We start from the raw sequence: 25,372 nt of genomic DNA, 5'->3' as shown, positions 1-25,372 counted from the left end.
TGTACCGATTTATATATATAGATATGCACTACTGAGGTGCAATTGCAGCAGCCTTTGTGTTCCTGGCATAAATACCTTAGCTGCTTGTAACTTTTGTAACATATCTCTGGTCATGATCTTGAAAAGGACGGACAGCCTGGCCATATTTCTGTTGTACTGGAGATGTAGTCCAATTATCCTTATGGTTTTGTATTTCACTAACTCTAGCAGAAAAAAGATTTGTTTCTGGAACATGCCAAACAAAGTCGAAGCATTCCACATTTGGATGCATAATTTGCAGACACCTTTGCCATCTGTTTGCTGCTGTGTAACAGGGACCGTAACCTGTGTCGGACACACTCTTCACAATAATGTCTTCAATTTATGATGACTAAGCAAAGGAGTTAATTTGGAGACCATGAAGCATAAAGAGGATGTATATCGCAATGACATTTAAGACACAGATTAAAGAATTTTGAGCTTGTGAACATTATTGTTTGATAAAGGGGCCACTAGTTGTCAGACTTACTACTATATCATTACCATATCTTCACAGATGAAATGTTATATATAGAGCTGAAAACCAGCTGTCAAGGTGTAGAGTATAGAAAGTCTACAACACAGTACAGAGAGCAACGCAAATTAAAGAATTGCATGGCCCTGTTTAATTAGTAATGGAGATATAATTGATAATAGCTTTTACAAGAAAAAAATTTAAACAAAATCACCGCACTTGGTGCGAGCATTAAATGGGCAGTTATTTCTGTGTCTCTGCTGCAAACTATTTTCAACCAAGTTTTATTTTAATTGATACAGCTTTTACAAACCATTGATTTTTTTTGTAGCAATTTTTTTTGGAGGAGGGACATTAAAAATCAAATTGTTTCTACTATGCCTATTGTAGTGTATGTACCCGTCTACCTTTAAGAGAACTATTGTATGTAACCGTTCACCTTTAAGAGAACTATTTTAGGTGTGGCACTACTTTGTTTGGTTTCTGTATACGGTAATACCAACGGTGACCACACCAGTATATAAGTGTTGTGCCAGGAGTTATTGGGCAGATTCGCCCTGACCTTCGAATAGTAAAGTCCTGTTTTAAGTTACTCTTGGAGTCTGTGCATTAATTAACTAAACAACCCACAGACTTTACAGTGGCGACGAGTCCGATCGTACCCTGCGGCAACAATACGTCCGAAGCAGTTAACGAGCGTCGAGAAGAGGCAACCGCCCTCGTCGTTCTGCTGGGAAAAAACTCGAGGCTGCAGAACTAGAAAGGAGGAAGAATTTAGAGACAAAGGCCTAGAAATTGGGTTTTGGCTTAGCCAGGGCTTTAGCGCCGGAAATTAGTGCCGGCGCTAAGTCCCCTGCGCGCGCGAAAAATTCAGTGGCGCCGCGCCCAAACGGCTGCCGGCGCTACTGAAGGGTCTTAGCGCCTGGAAAAGGGCGCTAACTGCCGTTTCGCGCCGCAATTCCGGCGCTGCGGCACCCGATGCGGTGCGGCAGGCTGGGGAAGTGCAGGCCTCCTCCTTCCGTTAAGGAGGAGCTGCCTGCACCCGGCCGCGGCTCGTGCAAATCTGCTTAAAAATCAGCCCGGCACCTCGGACAAGTGCCGGGCTTGCATCTGTTCCGGGGGGGGGAGGAGAGAAGTCCGGGGAGGGAGCTGCGGGCAGGCGGCCAGCGGGAAAGCGGCCGGCTGCCGCGGGGCCTTTAATGCGCCGGCGCTAACTGCAGTAAGGCACCTCTGACAAAACGCTGGTTGCGGCTGCCACGGGCGAGGTGGCCGCAACTCAATTTCGGAGTTCGGGCGGGTTACCACGGCAACCGGGACGCTGCGCGCACCGATGACGTCATCAGTGCCGGCGCAGCGCTACCGGAGCAACGCCGATTTAGGGCCCCAGGGAATTTCACTACTGGCCATAACTCCGGCGCAAGGCCCTCTAGCGCCTCAAATGAGGCGCTAAAGCTACTGAATTTTCAGCCGAAAGACTTCCATCAGCAACAGGTACTGACTGTCCCTTCTGCCACGGTGAGGAGTGAGCCGATCAGCACGAGAAGCAAGCCGGCCACGGTGACTGTGAGTAAGGGAAAAGTAAAAAGAATAACCGGAGGATAAGGGCGGTGCACTCGACCACGGTCGAGGGGGAAAGGAGCCGGACAGAAGTCGGGCCCAGAGGCGCTGAGACTGGGGCAGCGTGGAGCAAGGAAGCCGCGGTACAGACAGGCTGGGGACGCAACGGCGTCGTGAGACAGCTAGACCGCGACCGGCGAAAAAGGCCGGGCAGCGACCGAAGCCACGAAGCGCTGCGACCGGGAACGTAGGCGCGGGAAGAGATAAACTCAGCCGCAGCCGGGGAGGGAAGCACCGGACTGCGAGAGGGCTGGGAGGCGCGATTGGGAGCCGAGCGAGCGGGAGAGGCAGAGCCGACCAAGGGAGACTGAGCGAGAGCCAGTCCAGCGGCTGAAACTGTTCTCCGTCAACGGGGTGTACCCAGCGCCGGTAGAGCCGAGCGAGCGGGAGAGAGACAGAGCCCGAGCAAGGGGAACTGAGCGAGAGCCAGCCCAGCGGCTGAAACTGTTCGCCGTCAACGGGGTGTACCCAGCGCCGGTTGCCCTGCCGAGGAAAGGGAAAGCACTGAAGCCGACGCGCAGGCTGTGAACCTGAAAGCCAGCGGCCGTCGCCCATGGGGAAAGTGTACCCCTCCCACCAGGGAAGAAACGCGGGAAGCCGCCATTAGGCGGGGAAGAAGACAGAAGCGGGAAACCGCCATTTTCGCGGGAACCGCCATCTTGAAAAAAAAAAAAATTTTTAAAGAAATAATTCGTGGTGTTTATCAGGAAGAGAGGAAGATGCCTAAGCGTGGTAACATCAACAATTTTAATTCCGAGGTAGAAGGCTGGGCCACGTATGTGGAACGCATTGAGATCTATTGTGAGGCCAATAAAATAGAAGAAGATGACAAAGCTATAACCTTGCTAAACTCGATGGGCGCAAAGACATACGGGCTCTTGAAGCATCTACTATCACCAGATAAACCGGCGGATCAGACTTTCGATGATATTGTGGCTGTTCTGAAGGATCACTTGAACCCCACACCGTTGATGTTGGCGGAACGATTCAAATTCTATGCGAGAACGCAACGGAAAGACGAAAGCAACGCAGAATACTTGGTCGAACTGCGTAGACTAGCGAAATACTGCCAGTTTGGAGGGAATCTGACAGAGGCATTGCGAGACAAGTTCGTGTGCGGGTTGGCAAAGGAAGGAACGCAAAAGCGACTACTCGAAGAGAACGACCTTACACTTGACAGGGCTGTCCTTATTGCAGCATCGCACGAAGCCGCAGCGAAGGGAACTGCGGAAATGCAGCTAAAGACAGCAGCACTAAGTGTGGATCAAATTACCTCGACAACAACAAAATGCTATCGTTGTGGGAAGACAACACACGACCAGAACCAATGCTGGTTTAAGAACCAGGAATGTAGGAAATGTGGCAAACTGGGTCACATAGCTAAGGTATGCTGGTCAGGGAAAAGGACCAACAACCAAAGGAAGCCATCACAGGAAAAGTACAACAAGGTACACAAGGTGGCTGAGAAGAGTTCAGACGAACAGAATTCAGACTCAGACCCAAACGGCCAGGAGCTGGGTAGTCTGAGAATTCACAATGTGAGTAAGGAAGCTGACCTACAAACTATCTGGGTCATGCTAAAAATAGCTGGAATCCAAGTGAAAATGGAGTTGGACACTGGATCAGCTCTATCAGTCATAAATCGAAGGGATTACCACCGGCTATTCTCACATATACCCTTAAGAGATACCAAGTTCGTATTGCAGACATACACGGGGCATAAAGTATACCCCATGGGAAAGATAAGAGTCAAAGTGAGAGATAGGGGTAAAGAACACCCAAGAATGAACTTATACGTACTACTTGAGGGAGGACCACCACTTCTAGGACGGGAGTGGATCAAGAAAATAGACATGGAATGGCACTATCTAAAAGCCATAACGAGTGAGGACTCGGTGCAGACAATCAGCTCAGATTCTGAAACGGATGACGATAAGACCAACCCAAATATGAAAGACAAGGCTGAAATGGACTTGCCGACGAAGGTTGGAAAAACGAAGGCATGCATAAAGGCTTATGCTCCAGAGAAGAACAAAGTTTCAGAGCAGAACTCCACCGAACAACGACAACCTAGTTTGACAGAAAATTCTGAGCCTGTTCAAGTTACAGACATATCCATGACGGAAGAACACCGAGCTCGGACTCAAACTTATTTCAAATTACGACAACAATTAGAACAATTGAGTTACCATCTCGTACAAGAGATGAAAACAATGAAAAAGTTCTATGACACCGAATGGGAGAATCTGGAAAGACAACAGAAGCAGCTAGCTCAAGCAGAGAGCGACCATAGAGCCATCGTGACCAATTACCGATCACATCTCCCTTATGCTGTTCAGGAGTTAGAATATTTGCAGGAAGAAGCAAATGAAGAGGAATCTTCAGGAAGCCAGGATTTTATTCCAGTTCTTCTCTACGACTCCTTACAAGCAGAGTGTGAGAAGTTGAAAGAACAGTATGAACAGGCCCAGGCTACAATTCTGGAAGGGGTTAACTCGGCAACCTCCGAAAAGCTAGTTTCAGTGGAAGCATATGAGCAATTGAAGGTTGAACATGAGCAAGAAGTCCAAAGGCTGCAGGAAATTCTTGATGAGCTCAAGGCCAAGACAGACTCATCGGTAGAAGTTCCATCCATAGATGAGAAATTAGAGGTGAAAGACATGGCAGAACATGAAAGACAAGATGTACAAGAACTCAGAAAAATATTAAAGGAAACCCAAGACAAATATGGGGCGGCAATGACCGAGATTCAACAACTTGAAGAACAGATTCAACTGGGAATCCGTTCAGTGGAAGAAAAGGGAACTGTAAGAAACACAGAGACTGTAAGAATGGCCTCTGAACATGAGCTAGAGAGCATCAATGCACAACTTCTCCGAGTGCTGGAAGCCAAAGTACAAGAGGAAAAGAAGGTGAAAGCATTGGAGGAAAAGGTGGATGAAATGGAGAAGACTCTGACCCACAGTGTTCCCGTGGAAGAGTTAATGGTCAGCCAACTCCTTCATATGCTGAAGGACAAGACTCTACCATGGGAACAATCTGAACACGAGCTTCAATCTTCAAAGGGAAGGAGTTCGGAGCTCTCAAAAGTTATGGAAATAGCTGAGGTTGCAACACAGATTTTACAGGGATGCCAAAAGTACACTGAATCACGTCAATGTGAACAGCAGAATGTTGAAACAGCTGCTCCAGTAGAAGGATTGAATAGCCTGATCAATCAATCCCTGAGGGAAGGGGAAGTATTGAAATCACAAACGAGGTCATTAGTGAAGGATTTGCAGGAAACCCAGGAAGAGCGGGATGAATATGAACGCATGAAGAAGTCTCTTCAGGAAAGATGTCTAAGGAGGGAACAACAGTCGGCTAACGTCCAGTTGGGTACGGAAGAAGTAGCAGGCCCTCTCGCTAGACTAGCTCAGGACGACACCGAATATTACCATGACCTGTTGAGTGACACGGAATATTACGATGACTTGGTCTGCCCAGCTTGTGATGAAAACTCCCAAAGTGCAGAAATCAGGATGAAGCACTTAAAGTCTAAGGAACATAGGGAGATGGTGGCACTACAGCTGGCAGCGGATAAGGGAGCCCCGAGAGTCTCCAAGAAGCAGAAAAGAAAAAGACAAAGCAGAAGACGATAACCATCTAAATCATTATCACTTCTATCAGATCATGCACGTGGGCCCTACGAAGGGGGCCAAATCAGTTGGAAAGTAGGAAAAATTACCAAGGCAGTCCAGCTGTTTGTAAAAGTCAGCACTGCTGGTTCAGCAGGACGGAAGTTCAAGCTGTTAAGCCAAGGAAAAGACTATTGGATGAGTCACGCTAGAAATGTGAACCGGCTACACCACAGAGATGTTGTTCGGACCGAGTCAAGACCAGAGACTGAATCTGTGAACTGTTCCCGCAGAGACTGAATCTGTGAACTGTTTCCCGCAGAGACTATATCTGTGAATTGTTTTACATGAAGTTGATTATATGTTATGTTTAATGGGGAATAAGTATGTTGTAAGCTAAAAAGGGAGGATTGTAGTGTATGTACCCGTCTACCTTTAAGAGAACTATTGTATGTAACCATTCACCTTTAAGAGAACTATTTTAGGTGTGGCACTACTTTGTTTGGCTTCTGTATACGGTAATACCGACGGTGACCACACCAGTATATAAGTGTTGTGCCAGGAGTTATTGGGCAGATTCGCCCTGACCTTCGAATAGTAAAGTCCTGTTTTAAGTTACTCTTGGAGTCTGTGCATTAATTAACTAAACAACCCACAGACTTTACACCTTTATTCTCTGATTTTAAAAAATTGTGCTGATCAAATTGAAGATGTCAGTTGTGGTAAAAGGAGCACTTTACATTTTAGCTAACCCATGTAAGCCTCACTGTCCTATTCTCAGGCTTGAGGTTCGTTTTGACCCACGAGTTACAAGGGAAATAATTAAGGAATCACCCAAAAGCTCTTAAGTTAAATAAGGTAGTTTATTAAAGGAAAAGAGAGAAAAGAAAAAAACGCTTATAGATTTAAATGGCAATACAATGCCCTTCTTACTCTACTCTTAGCAATAAAGATGCTCTAGCAATACAATGCCCAAATATGTTCTAAGTAAATGGTCATACAATCACCATGAAGTGGCCAGCTCCTTTTGATTGTAGCTCTCTCCTTCCGACAATCGGTTGGGTTCCCTTCTTGTTGACTGCAGCTCTCCTTCCGGACCCTTGACTGCAGTAATGAAGTTACCGTAACAGCTTCTTTTATATGATAGCAAAAGCTATAGATAAAAGCTTCTTTTATATCTTTTCCTTTCAATGGTGGACAGGATGTTACATCACCAAGGCCTCATTGACCTATCGATGATAGCCTTAGATCATGATAACCAATGTCACAGCTTTTGTTTAAACTTTCAGTTAAAGCCAGCATGTGAAGACCACAGTAACCGTTGATTGGCTGGATAGCTCACGCAAATCTCAACTGTCTAGCTGGCAAACTTTCTGATAAGGATTGTTTATTGAAGAGGCCCATTGAGTTCTGTGTTATTTCGTCAAGGCCTAATTCCTCATTATTTACACAGACGTCTCCTTTAGCTACACAATGTCTTTGTTCCTTATTGATAGTACCGTCTGGTTTCACTGCTTTGCTACAGCTCTTGCAAGTTTTAATGTCCAGTTTGAAAATTGTGTCAAAAGAAAAAAGCTTCTCTTCCTTACACCTGTGTACTCAATCCAATAGGCAGGGTATTTCTATCTGATTGTGCATGTTACTCAGTTAGTCATTCTGCGGTTACCACCTGCATTAAGAGAAGAATGTGGTACAAGTTTGTTACGTGTTCGTACGAGAGCAGCACCGTTGGAATTTCTATCCTGTTATGGTGTCCATTTTACTTCTTCCTTCCCCTCCTGCCTCCCTGAAATGAAGCAGCCTCACTTGTTCATGGGACTCAGCCTAAAGGCTCAGCTGTAAATGGAGAGAATTCCCCATGTGACTTGGGACTCCAGCCTGTGACCTTCTGGTTGGCAATCAGGTACTGACTAACCTAGATTTTCAGATCAGGCATAAACCTAAGCAGTTCAGGTGGTGTGAAAAGAGCACTTGCCTGACATTTAGGGGCTAATAATGTGATGGCTGGTGCCCACTGCGCTGATGCACAGCAAACAGCGGAGGCTTAAGTCATACTCCATGCCTGATACAACTATCGTTTAATACTGCAGCGATCACACACTGCATAGGCTCTAAGAGTGCAGTTAGTCACAGCCTCTGTGTCTGTTGCAATTTGCACCAGCAATGTCCCTCTGATATATTGAGGTATGTGCGTCTCGATCTGTAAATGTGGGTGCAAGGATACTGACATATAGGAAAAGCCAGTTTAGTACTATTAAGAGATTGGGATAATATGGCACTGGCCAATAGTTACCATAGAAGTACCTCAGCAACTAAGTGAGAAGAAATTTTTAAAAAATGGGGAAGAAGAAATTTGAAAAATACAAACAGTATTCTTATCTATCTAATCGTAGCCAGAGAATCACCTGCAATAGCTTCTGTTCCCGCTCCCGCACTGTTACCTCTGGTGTCCCCAAAGGATCTATCCTTGGCCCCTCCTATTTCTCATCTACATGTTGCCCCTTGGCGACATCATCCAAAAACATAGCATCAGTTTCCACATGTATGCTGACAACACCCAGCTCTACCTCACCACCACTTCTCTCGACTCTGCCACTGTCTCTATACTGTCAGACTGCTTGTACGACATCCAGTACTGGATGAACAGAAATTTCCTCCAATTAAATATTGGGAAGTCTGAAGCCATTGTTTTCAGTCCCTGCCACAAACTCTGTTCCCCAGCAACCAACTCCATCTCCCTTCTTAACATCTGTCTGAGACTGAACCAGACTGTTCGCAACCTTGGTGTCACATTTGACTCTGAAATGAGCTTTCAACCACATATCTGTGCCATTACTAAGACCACCTATTTCCACCTCCGTAACATCGCCCGACTCCACCCCTGCCTCAGCTCATCTGCTGCTGAAACTCTCATCCATGCCTTTGTTGCCTCTAGACTTGACTATTCCAACCCACTCCTGGCTGGCCTCCCACGTTCTATCCTCCGTAAACTTGAGCTCATCCAAAACTCTGCTGCCCATGTCCTAACTCGCACCAAGTCCCGTTCACCCATCACCCCTGTGCTCGCTGACCTACATTGGCTCTCAGTTAAGCAAAGCCTTGATTTTTAAATTCTCATCCTTGTTTTCAAATCCCTCTGTGCCCCTGCCCCTCCCTATCTCTGTAATCTCCTCCAGCCCCACAACCCTTAGAGGTATCTGCGCTCCTCTAATTCTTGCCTCTTGAGCATCCCTGATTTTAATCGCTCAACCATTGGTGGCTGTGCCTTCAGCTGCCAAAGCACTATGCTCTGGAATTCCCTCCCTAAACTGCCTCTCTACCTCTCTTTTATCTTTTAAGACGTTCCTTAAAACCTACCTCTTTGACCAAGCTTTTGGTCATCTGCCCTAATATCTCTTTATGTGGCTCAGTGTCAAATATTGTTTTATAACACTCCTGTGAAGCACCTTGGGATGTTTTACTACGTTAAAGGTGCTATATAAATACAAGTTGTTGTTGTGTAGAACACAGCAATGAAACATTTAATAAAAAGACAGTCACATTGGAAGTAATTTATTAATTATAATAACTCTTTCATTAGTTCTTCCTGCTGTGGTATGAGAGACGTCATGCAGTGAATGTAATGAGAATGATATGAGGTTTGGCGCAGAGTATCCGTTTACTTTAATTAATGGCCTCTACAACTAATCACTGCATAATGGTCCTTTCAGAAGAAGGACAAAAACTGTTTTGCTTGCTTTTTGCATTAATTCATAAACAGTGCATGATCCATCAGAGATCACCCACCTCACATAGCAAGAGTTCTAGGGGTAGCTTTTCAACTTGCCACCCAGGTGTAATATTGGTGTTGTGGATTGCCGCCCATTATAGAAAACAAACAAATTTCATTTCCATTGATTTCTAATGAAAATTGAGCAGTTTCTATAACAGGCGGCCGGTTATTGATTCCATCTGTAAGTATTATTGGGGCCATTGAATCCTGCGCACCCGACAGAAACCGGTTGAGTGGGCAGTTAAAATCACCCAAGTCAATTACCCTGGAGCTGTCGGGGGCTAATGGGATCTGATTTTCACCTGTTCTCCTGAGCGGGCAGCAAGGACACCCACCCAAAGCTGGTGGGGTCCTTTTTAACATATGCATGCCAGGTCCCAACTACAATTTTTGCAGTCATTTAATATTACAGAGTGCGGACATGTCTAGCCACACTCTAAACATTTCAGTTTTAAATGTTGGGAGAGGGTCTACCACATACAGATCTCTCTCCTAGGAGTGAAAATTGGAATTTCAGCAGGCACTATAAACTGTGCCTGCCTTTTCGTGGGATATGTGGAACATTCTTTGTTCCAGTCCTACTCAGGTCCTCTCACTCACCACCTTTTCTTGTACATTGATGACTGTATTGGTGCCATTTCCTGCTTTCACCCCGAACTGGAAAATTTCACCAATTTTGCTTCCAATTTCCACCCTTCCCTCACCTTCACATGGTCCATCTCCGATTCTTCCCTTCCCTTCCTCGACTTCTCTATCTCCATTTTTGGGGGTAGGTTATCGACCAATATCCACTAGAAGCCCATCGACTCCCACAGCTATCTTTATTACATTTCCTCATATTCCACTTCCTGTAAGGACTCTATTCCATTCTCCCAGTTTCTCTGTCTCTGCCGCATCAGCTCTGACGATGCCATCTTCCACACCAATGCTTTCAATATGCCTTCCTTTTCCTCAATCGAGGATTCCCCTCCACCATTATTGACATGACCCTCGACTGTGTCAGTCACATTTCCTGCACTTTTACCCTCACCCCTTCCCCTGCCTCCCAGAACCATGATAGGGTTCCTCTTGTCCTCACCATCCACATTCAATGGATCATCCTCCACCATTTCCGCCACGTCCAGCGTGATGCCACCACCAAGCACATCTTCCCCCCCCCTTCCCTTCCAACACTCCAAAGGGACCGTTCCTGTAATGATCAATAACATGTCATTCTATAGTGGACACTAGGTGGAGCCGTAGAGCTGTGTAGAGCTGTATATAGCTGTATGTATATAAGACTACACTACCCAGCTGTATGTATATTAAGACTACATTACCCATGGGGCACTAGGCTACCCACAAGGCAGCAGTCAAGATGGATGCCTCTACAGATACTGTACCTAGTCCACATGTGCTCAATAAAGTGTCTAGCAAAAGCTAGCTGTGTTCATAATAAGAATGTCTATTTATTAATGAACATAAGATGGCACCAAGATGGGTAAGATCTGCTGAAAATTGTGAAAAGCGACATGGAGAATTTGAAGCCACCAGAGCGTTTGAAACTCACAGGAAATATCGACTACAATTGGCAGACTTTAAAACAACAATTCGAACTCTACATTGCAGCCATCGGATTTGGTACAAAGCCAGATGCAAGGAAGATAGCGTTGCTGCTTATGGTTGCAGGCCCACAGGTGATAGAGGTATTTAATACATTTGTATTTAATCCAGAGGAGAACAGAGAAAAATTAGAAGATGTGCTAAAAAAATTTGATGCACATTGCTCTCCCAAAAAGAATGAGACCTATGAAAGATACATCTTCCGTTCTCGGACACAGCAGCAAAATGAGACTTTTGATAGCTTTATAACTGATCTGAAACTGAAAGCACAGACATGTAATTTCTCTGAGCTCAAAGCATCCATGATTCGTGACCAGATTGTGTTTGGCATTCATGATAAAAAAGTCAGGGAACGTCTGTTGAGAGAAACCGAACTAAATTTGGAAAATGCTGTGAAAATATGCCAAGCCAGCGAGCTAGCTCGAAAGCACACGAAGACTTTCAGTGAAATCAATAATGATGCGATTGTAATGAGTGATAATGCTGCTGTCAGTGCTGTGTCCTACAAGGGGAAGAAACGTGGGCAGAACAGAAATGAAAAGCAATCGGAGGATGACATTTTTAATTGTAAATGCTGTGGTTACAAACACCAGTTAAGACAATGCCCAGCGTTTGGAAAAATGTGCACAAAGTGTAATGGAAAGAATCACTTTGCCAAACAATGCTTTTCAAAAGTAAAAACTAAGAAAGGGCAACGAGTTAATGTAATTGAGGACACTGATTTAAGTGAGACATTTTTTGTAGGAATGGTGTCATGTGACAATATCAAAAAGGATACAGAAAATGTGCAGCCCTCAGAAATGGACAATGCTGAACATAAAGTTAATGCAGTAAAAGAGGACAAATGGATGATCCCACTGCAGGTAAATGGAGCATTAGTTACCTTGAAACTAGACACTGGGGCAAAAGCAAACTTAATCAGTATGAGTGACATTAACAATATGAAAGAAAAGCCCAAAATACAGAAAAAGTCAGTACTACTGAAGGACTATAATGGACAGAAAATAGATAGCTTAGGTGTATGCACACTTAAAGTGACAGCCAAAGACAAAGTGCATCATCTCATGTTTTCTGTTGTGGCTGAAAGACTTGATTCACTACTGGGTGACAAAGCTTGTGAGGACTTAGAACTGGTCAAGAGAGTCTACCGTATAAACTGTGCCATAAGCAGACAAGATGACTCGGTGGATTCTGTAGTGAATAATTTCCAGGATGTGTTCAAAGGATTTGGAGTTCTACCATTCACTTACAAGATCCAACTAAAGGAAGATGCTCAGCCAGTGGTACATGCTCCACGAAGAGTTCCAGCACCCCTGCGTGACCGGCTCAAGAATGAACTGGACAGAATGACCACACTAGGAGTCATCAGGAAAGTCGAAGAGCCAACAGACTGGGTTAACTCCATGGTATGTGTAAAGAAAAAGAACAATGATCTAAGAATATGCATGGATCCAAAGGACTTAAATGCAAACATAAAACGTGAACACTACCAGATTCCCAAGCGAGAAGAAATCACCAGTGAAATGTCAGGTGCCAGATACTTTACAAAGCTCGATGCCTTACAAGGATTTTGGCAACTAAAACTGGATGAAGAGAGCACCAAATACTGTACCTTCAACACACCATTTGGCAGGTATTGTTTCCTCAGAATGCCTTTTGGGATAATATCTGCATCTGAAATCTTTCATAGAGCGATGGAACACATAATTGAAGGTCTGGAAGGAGTTCGGGTCTATGTTGATGACATCATCATCTGGGGCTCCACACTGAAAGAACACAATGAGAGACTGACTAAAGTGCTACAGAGCATACGCCGGAATGGACTGAAGCTCAACAAAGCCAAGTGTCAGTTTGACGTCCGGGAAGTCACTTTCCTAGGAGATAATCTATCTGGTAAAGGAATAGAGCCAGATATGGAAAAAGTAAACGCCATACTCAAAATGCCCCGACCCACTGACAAAAAAGGAGTGCTACGCATCATGGGGATGATAAACTTCATTGGAAAGTTCATTCCTAACTTGTCAGCCAAGGCAGCCTGTCTGCGAGACCTGCTACATAAAACAAATGAGTTCGCATGGACAGAAAGACATGAACAAGAGTGGATAAACCTCAAAACAGTGCTGACAACCACACCTGTACTCACCTTCTTTGACCCAACAAAAAGAATCAAAGGGCTAAAAATTCGGTTTTGCCGCGCCAGGTCTTTAGTGCCCGAAATTTTGCGCTGGCCCGGATTCCCGTAGCGCCCGCCTGAAATTCAGTCGCGCCGGCCCAAGACGGAGGCGGGCGCTATTGCAAGGTTTGGCCGCCTCGTTTGGGGTGATGTATGTAAGTTTCAGGCGTCCAGCTGCCGCTGCGGCACCCGAGGTGGTGCGGCAGGCTGCGGTACTGCAGGCCTCCTCCTTCTCTTAAGGAGGAGCTGCCTGCAGCCGTGAGTTCGGCGCGGGACTCCCCCGGCAAATGAGCCCGGCACCCCGGAGACGTGCCGGGCTCGCGGGAGTCACACATCAATGCCGCGGGGGGGGTGGTGCAGGAGTCCGGGGAGGGAGGTGCGGCCAGGCGGCCGCCGGGAAAGCGGCCGGCCGCCCCTCCACCTTTATGCGCCGGCCTTTCGGAGCTGCAAGGCACCGTTTTACAAACGCTGTTTGCGGCCGCCACGGGCGAGGCGGCCGCAACTGAATTTGGTCATCGGGCCGGAACAGCATTGCAACTGGGGCACTGCGCACACCGATGACGTCATCGGTGCCGGCGCAGCGCTACCGGCTAACGCCGATGTTAGGGTCCATCTGAATTTCGGGCGATAAAAAACTTTAGGCGCAAACCACTTTATAGCCAATAAGTGGGCGCAAACGCGACTGAATTTCTAGGCCAAAGTGTCAACGGATGCATCAAAAGATGGCCTAGGTATGGTCTTGCTACAAGCAGAGGGTGAAGAGTGGAAGCCTGTTGCCTATGCCTCCAGGTCTATGACTGATACTGAGTGTTGATACACCCAGCTTGAAAAGGAATGTCTAGGCTTGGTAGTTGGACTAGAAAAGTTCCATGGCTACATATATGGACTTCCCACCTTCACAGTTGAGACAGACCACAGCCCTCTGGTTGCCATCATAAAAAAAAACCTGAATGAGATGTCTCCAAGGATTCAACGACTCATGATGAAGCTGCAAAGATATGACTTTGAACTGATCTACACACCAGGCAAATACATAGTGTTAGCAGATGCACTATCCCGAGCACCCACAATGAGTCATGTGAGCTCTACTGAAGAAGACATGGATGTTCATGTGAGTATGGTCACTGTTGCGCTGCCCGTGTCAGACACAAAATCAAAGCAAATAGCAGAAGAAACAGTAACAGATACAGTATTACAAACAGTAATAGAGAATATTCATCATGGTTGGCCAAAAGGTTGCTGTCCAAAATATTTTCACATAAGGTCAGAATTGAGTGTCGCAAGTGGACTATTACTAAAACAGAACAGAATAGTCAATCCACAGGCTCTACGTCAAGACATGCTCAAAAGGATTCATGAGGGACACCTCGGAATTGAAAAATGCAAAAGGAGAGCAAGAGACACTGTTTATTGGCCTGGCATAAATAAGGACATTGAGAACATGATAGGCAAATGTGAGACATGTCAGAAACACCAAAACAAACAAGCAAAGGAACCAATGATAGTAGCTGACATACCAACAGCACCATGGCAAAAGGTTGGTATGGACCTTTTTCATTTAAATGGTAAAGACTATCTAATAGTGATTGACTACTATTCTAACTATCCTGAGATGGCGCTGCTCTCAAGCACCACAGCAAGCAGTGTCATAATGCATGTGAAATCCATCTTCGCCAGACATGGAATTCCCAGGATTGCCGTTAGCGACAATGGTCCGTGCTTCAACTGTAAGGAGTGGCAACAGTTTGCAGCACATTATGACTTTCAGCACATCACATCCAGTCCTGTGTATGCTCAGTCAAATGGTAAGGCAGAGAAAGGTGTTCAAGTTCTCAAGCAGCTACTGAAGAAAGCGACAGAAAGCAAGTCTGATCCTTATCTTGCCCTGCTGAGCTACCGAGCCTCACCTTTAGACTCTGGTTCTTCACCTGCTGAACTACTAATGGGTCGCAAGTTGCGCACCACGCTACCCTGCTGTGCAAAAGAACAGCAAAGTGAGGAACTGAGACAGAGACTTCAACTGTTAAAGCTGAAACAGAAATCATACTATGACAAGTCATCCAAAACTCTGAAACCATTGACAAGGGATGATGTTGTCAGGATTGAGGATCCAGATGCATGGAACAGGAAAGCTACAGTTCTTGAGGAAGTAGGACCAAGGTCATACACTGTTAGAACTGAGGAAGGACAGATTCTCAGGAGGAACCATCGTTCCCTCCTAAAAACACAAGAGACTATTCAAGTCCAGATTGATGACAATGCCACAACTGCATCTTGTCAATCACCGCCAGAACAATCTCATGAAGACACATCAGACTTACCCATGTTGAGAAGATCCACACGGGAAGTAAAAAAGCCTGATAGACTTAATCTTTGAGTATAATGTAAAGCTTTGAAAATGTATTGACTGTTGTGAAAATGTTTATGTTTATAGAGCACCAACAAAAGTGTTACTGATATCATCTTTATCGTTTTCCTTGAAAGTTGATTGATATTGATTTTGTTTAACCTCAAAGAAAGGGGGATGTAATGATCAATAACATGTCATTCTATAGTGGACACTAGGTGGAGCCGTAGAGCTGTGTAGAGCTGTATGTATATAAGACTACCCTACCCAGCTGTATGTATATTAAGACTACATTACCCATGAGGCACTAGGCTACCCACAAGGCAGCAGTCAAGATGGATGCCTCTACAGATACTGTGCCTAGTCCACATGTGCTCAATAAAGTGCCTAGCAAAAGCTAGCTGTGTTCATAATAAGAATGTCTATTTATTAATGAACATAAGAGTTCCCTCTGCGACACCCTGGTCCACTCCTCAATCACCCCCAACACCCCTCCCCTTCCCACGGTTCCTTCCCTTGTAAGCACAGGAGATGCAACACCTGCCCTTTTATCTCCTCCTTTCCCACCGTCCAGGGCCCCAAACTCTCCTTCTGGGTGAAACAGTGATTTACTTGTACTTTTTTCAATTAAATATACTGTATTCGCTGTTCACGATGCTATCTCCTCTACACTGGGGAGACTAAATGCAGATTGAGTGACCACTTTGTGGAATATCTCCTTTCAGTCCACAAGCGTGACCCCAAGCTTACGGTCGCTTGCCATTTTCATTCTCCATCCCACTCCCACTCTGACGTCTCTGTCCTTGGTCTCCTACACTGTTCAAATGAAGCTTAACTTAAGCTCGAGGAACAGCATCTCATCTTACATCTTTTGGATGAGACGTTAAACCAAGGCCCCAAGTGCTCTCTCAGACATAAAAGATCCCATGGCACTATTTCAAAGAAGAGCAAGGTAGTTAACCCTGGCCAATATTTATCCCTCAATCAACATCACTAAAACAGAAAATCTGGTCACTATCACATTGCTGTTTGTGGGAGCTTGCTGTGCACAAATTGGCTGCCATGTTTCCTACATTACAACAGTGACTACACTTCAAAAAGTACTTCATTGGCTGTAAAGCACTTTGGTATGCCCAGTGGTCATGAAAAGCGCTATATAAATGCAAGTCAGTCAGTCCTTCCTTCCTTCTTCCCTTCCCTCCCTTTCTCTTTACAGCCTTCTGGACTCAACATTGAGTTCAACAGTTTCAGTTCATAGCCACTGCACCCATTTTTTTGGATGGCAGCTGTTGCTGCTTCTGCTATTTCCAGTTACACCTCCTCTAGACTCATCTTTTATTTCTTTACTTGTCCCATTACCACCCCCTTTTGCCTGGCACCATCATCCCTTTAGTCATTTAATCACTCCTACCTTCCACCCTATCACAGACTTTCCCTTTTGTTCATTCTTCCTGACTATTTCCAGCAGATTCTGTTTTTATTTCAAATTTTCAGCATCCACAGTATTTTGCTTTTTGTACTATAAATGGGGTACTGCCTGCCTGGAACCCCCGTCGGGTGGGAGGAGGCTCATGTGGACCATTAACACCAGCACAGGCTAGTTGGGTTGTCTCTGTGCTGTACATTCTATATAATTCTATTTAATTCATATTATAGCTACTGGTTTGAGGTTGCCAGCTGCAGTATAAATAAGTTAGAAGTTAACAACGTTCCAAAGATGGCAAACGTTCGAGTAGAATGTAAAGCTTAATAATTGTTGGTTTCTGTATCACAGCTTTCACAGTCAGCTCAATAAAACAGAGTTTCAGCAGTTTAGCAATGAAGAACCAACGGTTATCACATCAATACTGACTGGAGTGCCCCAGAGATTGGTGTTGGGACCCCTACTATTTCTAATTTGCATTTAACAACTTGGATTCAAAAGCTCAATGCAAATTTGTCATATCCTAAAAGGAGCAGTGGAATCTGAGGAGGCAACTCGGGAATTTCAAAACGAGTTGGACAAAACATGCAAGTGGGCGAAACAAATAAGTGTAAGGTACTGCACGGAGGAAGAGAAAATGATTAGTGTTGAAAAGCTAAAGGAGGGAGTTGAAAGAGACATAGGAATCTTAGTGGACTTGACAATCAACATGTCAAACTGATGCTGAGCAGCAATCAAAAGCCAATAGAACATTAAATTATATAGCCAGAATAAGTCAGGGGAAATCCTGCTCAAAGTTTATCATGCTCACAACTTTCCTCCAACTGAAATTTCCGGTGAATGCTTGTGGAGTACAACATAGCTAAATACATGGGAGAACTTAGAAAATCTACCCTTCAGAGTCGCCATGGAGGACAACTTGCAATGATTCCATATACATTGTAGGTAAATACAAAACATGGGGTGAAGGTTGCTGGGGAAATATTTGTTGTTCCGTTGACTGCGGTATGATTTTTCCCCATAATAATTTTCATGTTGTAATGTAGGTTTACTGAGTGGAAAACTGTACAGAGCAGAGCAGATTAGGTCCTGAATAATTACTATACAGTGAGATGTCAGACTACAGTCATCAATAATAAAAGCATCATCAGTAGAGGCAATTTAACAAAGCTAACTATTAGATTTGGCTCCCGGTTAAGCAACGCCTCAATTTTAAAATTCTCTTTCTTGTTTTCAAAACCCTCCATGTACTTTCCCCTCTCTATCTCTGTAATCTCCTCCACCCTACAACCCTCCGAGATCTCTGTGCTTCTCCAATCCTGGCCTCTTGAGCATCCCCGATTTTAATCGCTCCATCATTGCCGGCCATGCCTTTAGCTGCCAAAGCCCTAAGCGCTGAATTACCTTGCTTTCCTCCTTTAAGACACTCCTTGTCATCTGTCCTAATATCTCCTTATGTGGCTCGCTGTCAAATTTTGTTTGATAACGCGCCTGTGAAGTGCCTCGGGATGGTTTACTACATTCATAGAATCGAAGAAATTTACAGCACTGCAGGAGGCCGGCCAAAAAAGAGCTATCTAGCCTAATCCCACTTTCCAGCTCTTGGTCCGTAGCCCTGCAGGTTACAGCACTTCAAATCCACATCCAAGTACGTTTTAAATGTGATGAGCCTCTACGACCCTTTCAGGCAGTCAGTTCCAGAACCTCACTGTTAAATCCGTGAATCTTAAAGTATGGTGTTCTTCAATAAATAGACGGAGACTGCAGATTAACAATCAACAGGTGTTTACTGGATGAGGGTAGTCTAAAGACTAACAGTACAGATGCCTGCTCAAGGCTTATATACAGGTGTGGTCACTGCCGGTACTACAGTATACAGGAGCTGTAAAAGTAGTTCTCTCTTAAAGGTACATACACTACAATTCCTCCACTTTTAGATTAACAGTACCATAACATTCAAATAACAGTTAACACTTTAACATGCACATTAACTGAAATAGTCCATTTATAGATTCAATCTTTGGGGCGGCTTCCTGATCCTTTCTGGATAGCGCCTTTCCTGAGTGTCTTGTTCTTGGTGCGGAGGCGATTCTGGCCCCCTGTCGTCGGTTAGTTCATCAGTTTCCGCTGCTACTGTTTCTGGGGTAGATGCTACCGGTATGTCGGGTTCATCCCCAGGTACGCGAGACATGGGGTTGACTCATTCCTGTGACGCTAAGATCTGGTCGACATGGCGTCTCACAATGTTCTCCCCGACATCCACTGTGTACATTAGTGGCCCCTGCCGTGTGCATATCGTTCCGGGTTGCCATTTCTCTGTTCGGTAGTCGCGGGCCAAGACTGGTTGTCCTACATTGAAGCTCCTTGTCGGCTTCTCATTGATGTGCTGGAATTGCTTATTCTCAACATTTCTTCGCACATTTGGTCTGAGCAAATCCAGACGAGATCTCAACCTTCGGTTAAAGAACATCATGGCCGGGGTCTGGTTGGTAACTGCATGTGTCGCATTTCTGTAGGCTAACATGAAATTGTCCACCTTATGCTGCAGTGGAATGTCATCATCGCACATGGCCCTTACTGCCTTTTTAAAGGTTTGTACGAACCTCTCAGCCAATCCATTTGTGGCTGGATGATACGGGGCGGATGTGTAATGCCTTACCCCATTCCTTCTCATAAATTTCCAAAACTCTTCGGACACAAACTGTGGTCCGTTATCAGAGCAAATCTGCTTTGGCAAGCCGTTCCTGGAAAATATGGTCCGTAGGACTGCAATTGTTTTCTCCGTAGTGGTGGAGGACATTTTGATCACCTTAGGCCATTTCGAGTGCGCATCCACTGCTATTAAGAACATTGAGTCCATGAATGGACCAGCAAAATCAATATGCACCCGTTGCCATGGAGAGGAGGGCCACTCCCATGGGTGTAGAGGGGCATGTGGTGGTACATTTTGGACCTTCTGGCATCCTGAGCAGCTCTATGTCAGGTCCTAGATTTGCTGATCGATCCCCGGCCACCACACATAAGCCCTAGCAAGGCTTTTCATTTTCACCCCTCCCAGATGGCCTTCGTGAAGCTCATTGAGCACTCTCTCCCTTAACTTGGGTGGAATTACCACTCGGGATCCACACATCACTATCCCCTGGCATACTGACAGCTGTTCTCTTCTGGATGAGAATGCTGGTAACAGTGAGTCGCCATGTGTTGGCCATCCCTTCACCGTCAAATCATATATCCGAGACAGTGTTGGATCATTTCGGGTCTCCTCTATATCCGCGTTAGTTACTGGCAAGCGTTTAATTATCGACGAATAAAATATTTCGACAGGGTCCACTGCTGGTGCTTCCTCCGCAGTAGGCAGTGGCAGGCGTGATAGCCCATCAGCGTTTCTATGCTGTTTCGTGCCCTTATACTCTATTTCATATTGGTTCGCCCCTAGAAAAAGGGACCAACTTTGTAGCCATTGCGCAGTCATCACCAGAACGCCCTTCTTTGGATTAAAGATGGAGACAAGTGGTTGGTGGTCAGTCAGCAAGGTGAACTTCTGCCCATGCAGATAGTGGTTGAACTTTTTTACTCCCCATACTCGGCTGAGGGCTTCCTGTCAATCTGGGCGTAGTTGCGCTCGGCTGAGGTTAGTGACCGAGACGCAAAGGCTACTGGCCTCTCCAACCCATCTGGGAATTTGTGCGAAAGCACCGCTCCAATACCATAGGGTGATGCATCACACGCCAACCGAATTGGTAGTGCTGGGTTGAAATGGGCCAACACCTCTTTTGATGTGATTAGTTCTTTGCACTTCTGGAAAGCTCATTTACATTCGTCATTCCACTTCCATGGTACCCCCGTTTGCAGTAGGGTGTTCAGTGGGTGTAATACTGTAGACAAATTTGGTAAGAACTTATGGTAGTAGTTCACCAGCCCGAGGAACGACCTCAGTTGTGACACATTTTCCGGTGCTGGAGCCTTGACTACTGCCTCAATCCTTTCAGGGGACTTATGTAACCCCTCTTCATCAATAACGTGGCCACAATACGAGATCTGCTTCTGGAAAAACTCGCACTTGTGGCGATTAGCTCGTAGCCCATATTCCTTCAATCTAGTGAGCACCTGCTCCAGGTTGGCGAGGTGATCACTGTCATTTTCGCCCGTGACCAGGATGTCGTCCAAATAACACTGGGTCCCTGGAATCCCTTGCAGGATTGATCCATTGCCCTTTGCCAAATAGCCGGAGCCGATGTTACCCCAAACACCAGCCGGTTGTATTGGTAGAGACCTTTGTGAGTGTTGATCGTGAGGTATTGTTTCGAGGCTTCTTCTACCTCCATTTGCAGGTACGCCTGGGCCAGATCAATCTTAGTGAAGCGTTTTCCTCCAGATAGCGAGGCGAAAATATCTTCAATCCGCGGAAGCGGATATTGTACCATGTGAAGGACTGGGTTCACTGTCACCTTAAAGTCCCCACAGATGCGAACCTTCTTTGGTTCCCCAGGCGTATTACTCAACGACCTCTTCATTACAGGAACGATGGGTGTAGCCCACTCGCTCCAGTCCACTTTGGACAGTACTCCTGAACGTTCCAACCCTTCCAGCTCTGCTTCGACGGCTGGTCGGATCGCAAAAGGCACCGGTCTGGCCTTAAAAAACTTTGGGCTTGCATTTTCCTCTATTTTAATCATCGCTGTTATAACTTATAGGCCTAGAAATTGAGTTTGCGCTGCGCCGGGGCTTAACGCCGGAAATTTAGCGCTGGTGCTAAGTCGCGCTGTGCGCGCCAAAAATTCAGTAGCGCCGCGCCCAAACGGCTGCCGGCGCTACTGAAGGCTGTTTGCGCCTGAAAACTGGCGCTACGCGCCGCATTGCGGTGCTATTCCGGCGCTGCAGCGCCCGATGCGGTGCGGCAGGCTCGGGAAGTGCAGGCCTCCTCCTTCAGTTAAGGAGGAGCTGCCTGCACCCGCCTGCTGGCCGGTTAAATCGCCACAAAAATGAGCCCGGCACCTCGGGGAAGTGCCGGGCTCGCAGCCGAGAAGCATCTGTTCCGCGGGGGTGGGGTGGGGGAGTCCGGGGAGGGAGGTGCGGGCAGGCGGCCGGCGGGAAAGCGTCAGGCCGCCGCTCCACCTTTATGCGCCGGCGCAAAGTCGTGTAAGACTCTGTTGCCAGAGTCTTAGTTGCGGCTGCCACGGGCGAGGCGGCCGCAACTGAATTTCGGCGCTGGGGCCCGTCACCATGGCAACCGGGACGCTGCGCACACCGATGACGTCATCAGTGCCGGCACAGCGCTACCGGTGTAATGCCGATGTTGGGCCCTAGTCAATTTCAAAACCGGCTGTAAGTCCAGCGCAATGCCCTCTAGCGCCGCAAAATGGGCGCTAAGCCCACTCAATTTCTAGGCCATAGTGTTCCGAGTCCCTCCTAGAACACTTCTTGTGCGTCAGTTAGCATTTTTGACAGTCGTCCAGGTGTGACGTCGTCATCCTTTTTGGCCTCTACCGTCAGTGCCTGTATGGAATGCCAATCTAATTGTATCTTCCGGATCCATTCACGTCCTAGTAGTGGTGGTCCTCCATCTGGCAATACATATAGGTCCATTTTTGGTATTTCCTGGCCATTGTATATCACGTTCACCCTTATTTTTCCTTTGGGGTAAACTTTTTGCCCCGTGTACGTCTTCAAGACAATCTCTGTAGCTTTCAAGGGTATATGTGAGAATAGCCACTTGTAGTCCCTTCGGTTTATGACTGTTAGGGCTGATCCTGTGTCCAATTCCAATTTCACTTGGACTCCGTCTATCTTGAGCGTGACCCAGATAGTCTGGTGATCCTCCATTTTGATTACATTGTGGGGGACTACGGTCTCCCGCGTAAAGAAATAGGCAACACAGTGTGCTACAAGAAATAGGTCTTTACTCCAACTCTCACAATACAGTACTGAATTCGTGAAGCCCGCGAACCTGTGATGACTCACGGATTGGTCACCTGCTGGAATCTGATTGGTTTTCCTTCTATCAGCAGCAGGCAAGTCTGAACGTGCCTTATTCCTCTCAGCTTGCAACTGTCTTGCGGGGGGAGGGGAATACAGCAGTTAAAAGGGGATTATACAGGTTTATCTACATACACACAGTGTTTCCCCATGCCCCCCCCAGAATCCTCGTTAACTGTAAAAGTCAGTCTCTGCGGAGGTTTGACCAAGCAGCCGTAGCGGCTGTAGTAGCCATCTGGCGTGTGAGGAGGGCTGCCTGGGAGGTCGGCCGGTTGGTTCGTCGGCTGGTCTGGCGGCTGGTCTGCCGGTGGGCTGGCTGGATGGGCTGCCGGCGAAGGTGGGGCGGCGGCCGGGAAGTAAGGTTCTGGCGTGTCTTGGTCCTCTTGTGGGGCCGCCACCAACGCGGGAGTTCTGCCCTGCCGTGGGGGAAGAGCCGGCCGAAACGGGAAGCTGAGGTCCAGGTGCGCTGGTTTGAGGCGGTCTACTGAAATAAGGTCCGGCTTCCCGCCGACATCGATAAGAAAAGCTTTGTCCCCCGTCTCCAATACTGGGAAGGGGCCGGTGTATGGTGCCTGCAGTGGGCCTCTGTGCGCGTCCCGGCGCACGAAGACGAACTCCGCATGTCGTAAGTCTCGAGGCACGTAGGACGGCTGCGGGCCGTGTTGCGAAGTGGGCACTGGACGGAATTGCTGGGCCGCGTCCTGGTGCAGGGAAAGCTGTCTGGCGGCCGACCACGGCTCCGTTGTCAGAGGGAGGAAGTCGCCTGGTACTCTGAGCGGTTGGCCGTAGACCATCTCGGCCGCAGAGGTGCGGAGGTCCTCTTTGGGTGCAGTACGCAATCCCAGGTGAACCCAGGGTAGTTTGTCGATCCAGCTGGTGTCGGCCAGGCTGGCGCGGAGGGAGGCTTTCAAAGAACGATGAAAGCGCTCGCAGAGCCCGTTGGCCTGTGGGTGGTAGGCTGTTGTCCTGTGCAACTTGGTGCCGAGGCCGGCGATGATGGCATTCCACAAGTGGGAGGTGAACTGGGGGCCTCTGTCCGAGGATATGTCGGTCGGCACGCCGAACCGGGCCACCCATGTCGAGACGAATGCTCGCGCGACGTCGGTCGTGGTGGTGGAGGCGAGGGGAACCACCTCGGGCCATCTGGTGGTGCGGTCGACGATCGTGAGCAGGTGTGTAAAACCGTGCGACAGCGGCAAGGGGCCTACCAGATCGACGTGGACGTGGTCGAAACGCCTCTCGAGTACCGGGAAACACTCCAATGGCACCTTGGTGTGCTGCTGGACCTTAGCGCGCTGACACGGCACGCATGTGTTGGTCCAGTCTCTCATATCCTTGTGGAGTCCAGGCCAGATGAACTTGGCAGACATAAGTTTCTGAGATGCACGCATCCCTGGATGTGAAAGGCCGTGGATGATGTCGAAAACTCGCTTGCGCCAGGCGGATGGAACGACCGGCCTAGGCGAGGGGACTGAGACGTCGCACAGGAGGGTTGTGCCGGCTGCGTGGAAGTGGATGTCGGCCAGGGTGAGGCTGGTAGTTGACGTCCTGAGGGCCTGGATCTCCGCGTCGGCAGCCTGGTCTCTCGCCATGCTGGCGTAGTCGACGCCCAGGTACACTGCGTGGAGCGAGGGTCTTGAGAGGCAGTCGGACACCAAATTGTCCTTGCCGGCGACGTGGCGGATGTCCGTGGTGAACTCCGAGATGAAGTTGAGTTGGCGCTGTTGGTGCGCGGACCAGTGTTCGGTTACTTTGGCCATGGCGAAAGTGAGCGGCTTGTGGTCCACGAATGCGGTGAACGGCCGGCCTTCCAGAAGGAAACGGAAGTGCCGGATTGCCAGGAACAGGGCCAGGAGCTCTCTGTCGAACGTGCTGTAGGCCTGCTCGTTCTTGCGCAGCTGTCGGCTGAAAAATGCCAATGGCTGCCACGTGCCATCGACCCACTGTTGCTGGACGGCGCCGACGGCGTAATCCGAGGCGTCCGTGGTGAGGGCGGTCTTGGCGCCCGGGATGGGGTGGGCCAGCAGTGTGGCATTGGCCAAGGCGCTTTTGGTCTGGTGGAAGGCTGTCGCCATCTCGCTGGACCAGGTGAGTTGCTCTTTGCCTGTTTTGCCCCTGGTGGCTTCGTAGAGGGGGCGCATGAGTGCGGTGGCCTTGGGCACGAACCGGTGATAGAAATTGACCATCCCCAAAAATTCCTGCAGCGCCTTAACCGAGGTGGGCTGGGGAAAGTCCGCCACCGCCTGCACCTTGGAAGGTAGGGGAATGGCTCCCCTTGGTGAGATTCTGTGGCCGAGAAAGTCAATTTGGGCTGCTCTGAACTGGCATTTGGCCGGGTTGACGATTAGCCCG

This window comes from Somniosus microcephalus, chromosome 5, assembly GCF_052327205.1.
Source record: "Somniosus microcephalus isolate GS21.2 chromosome 5, FLI_Smic_1.0, whole genome shotgun sequence".
NCBI classification, from domain to species: domain Eukaryota; kingdom Metazoa; phylum Chordata; class Chondrichthyes; order Squaliformes; family Somniosidae; genus Somniosus; species Somniosus microcephalus.
Note: the sequence above shows the minus strand (reverse complement) of the source record.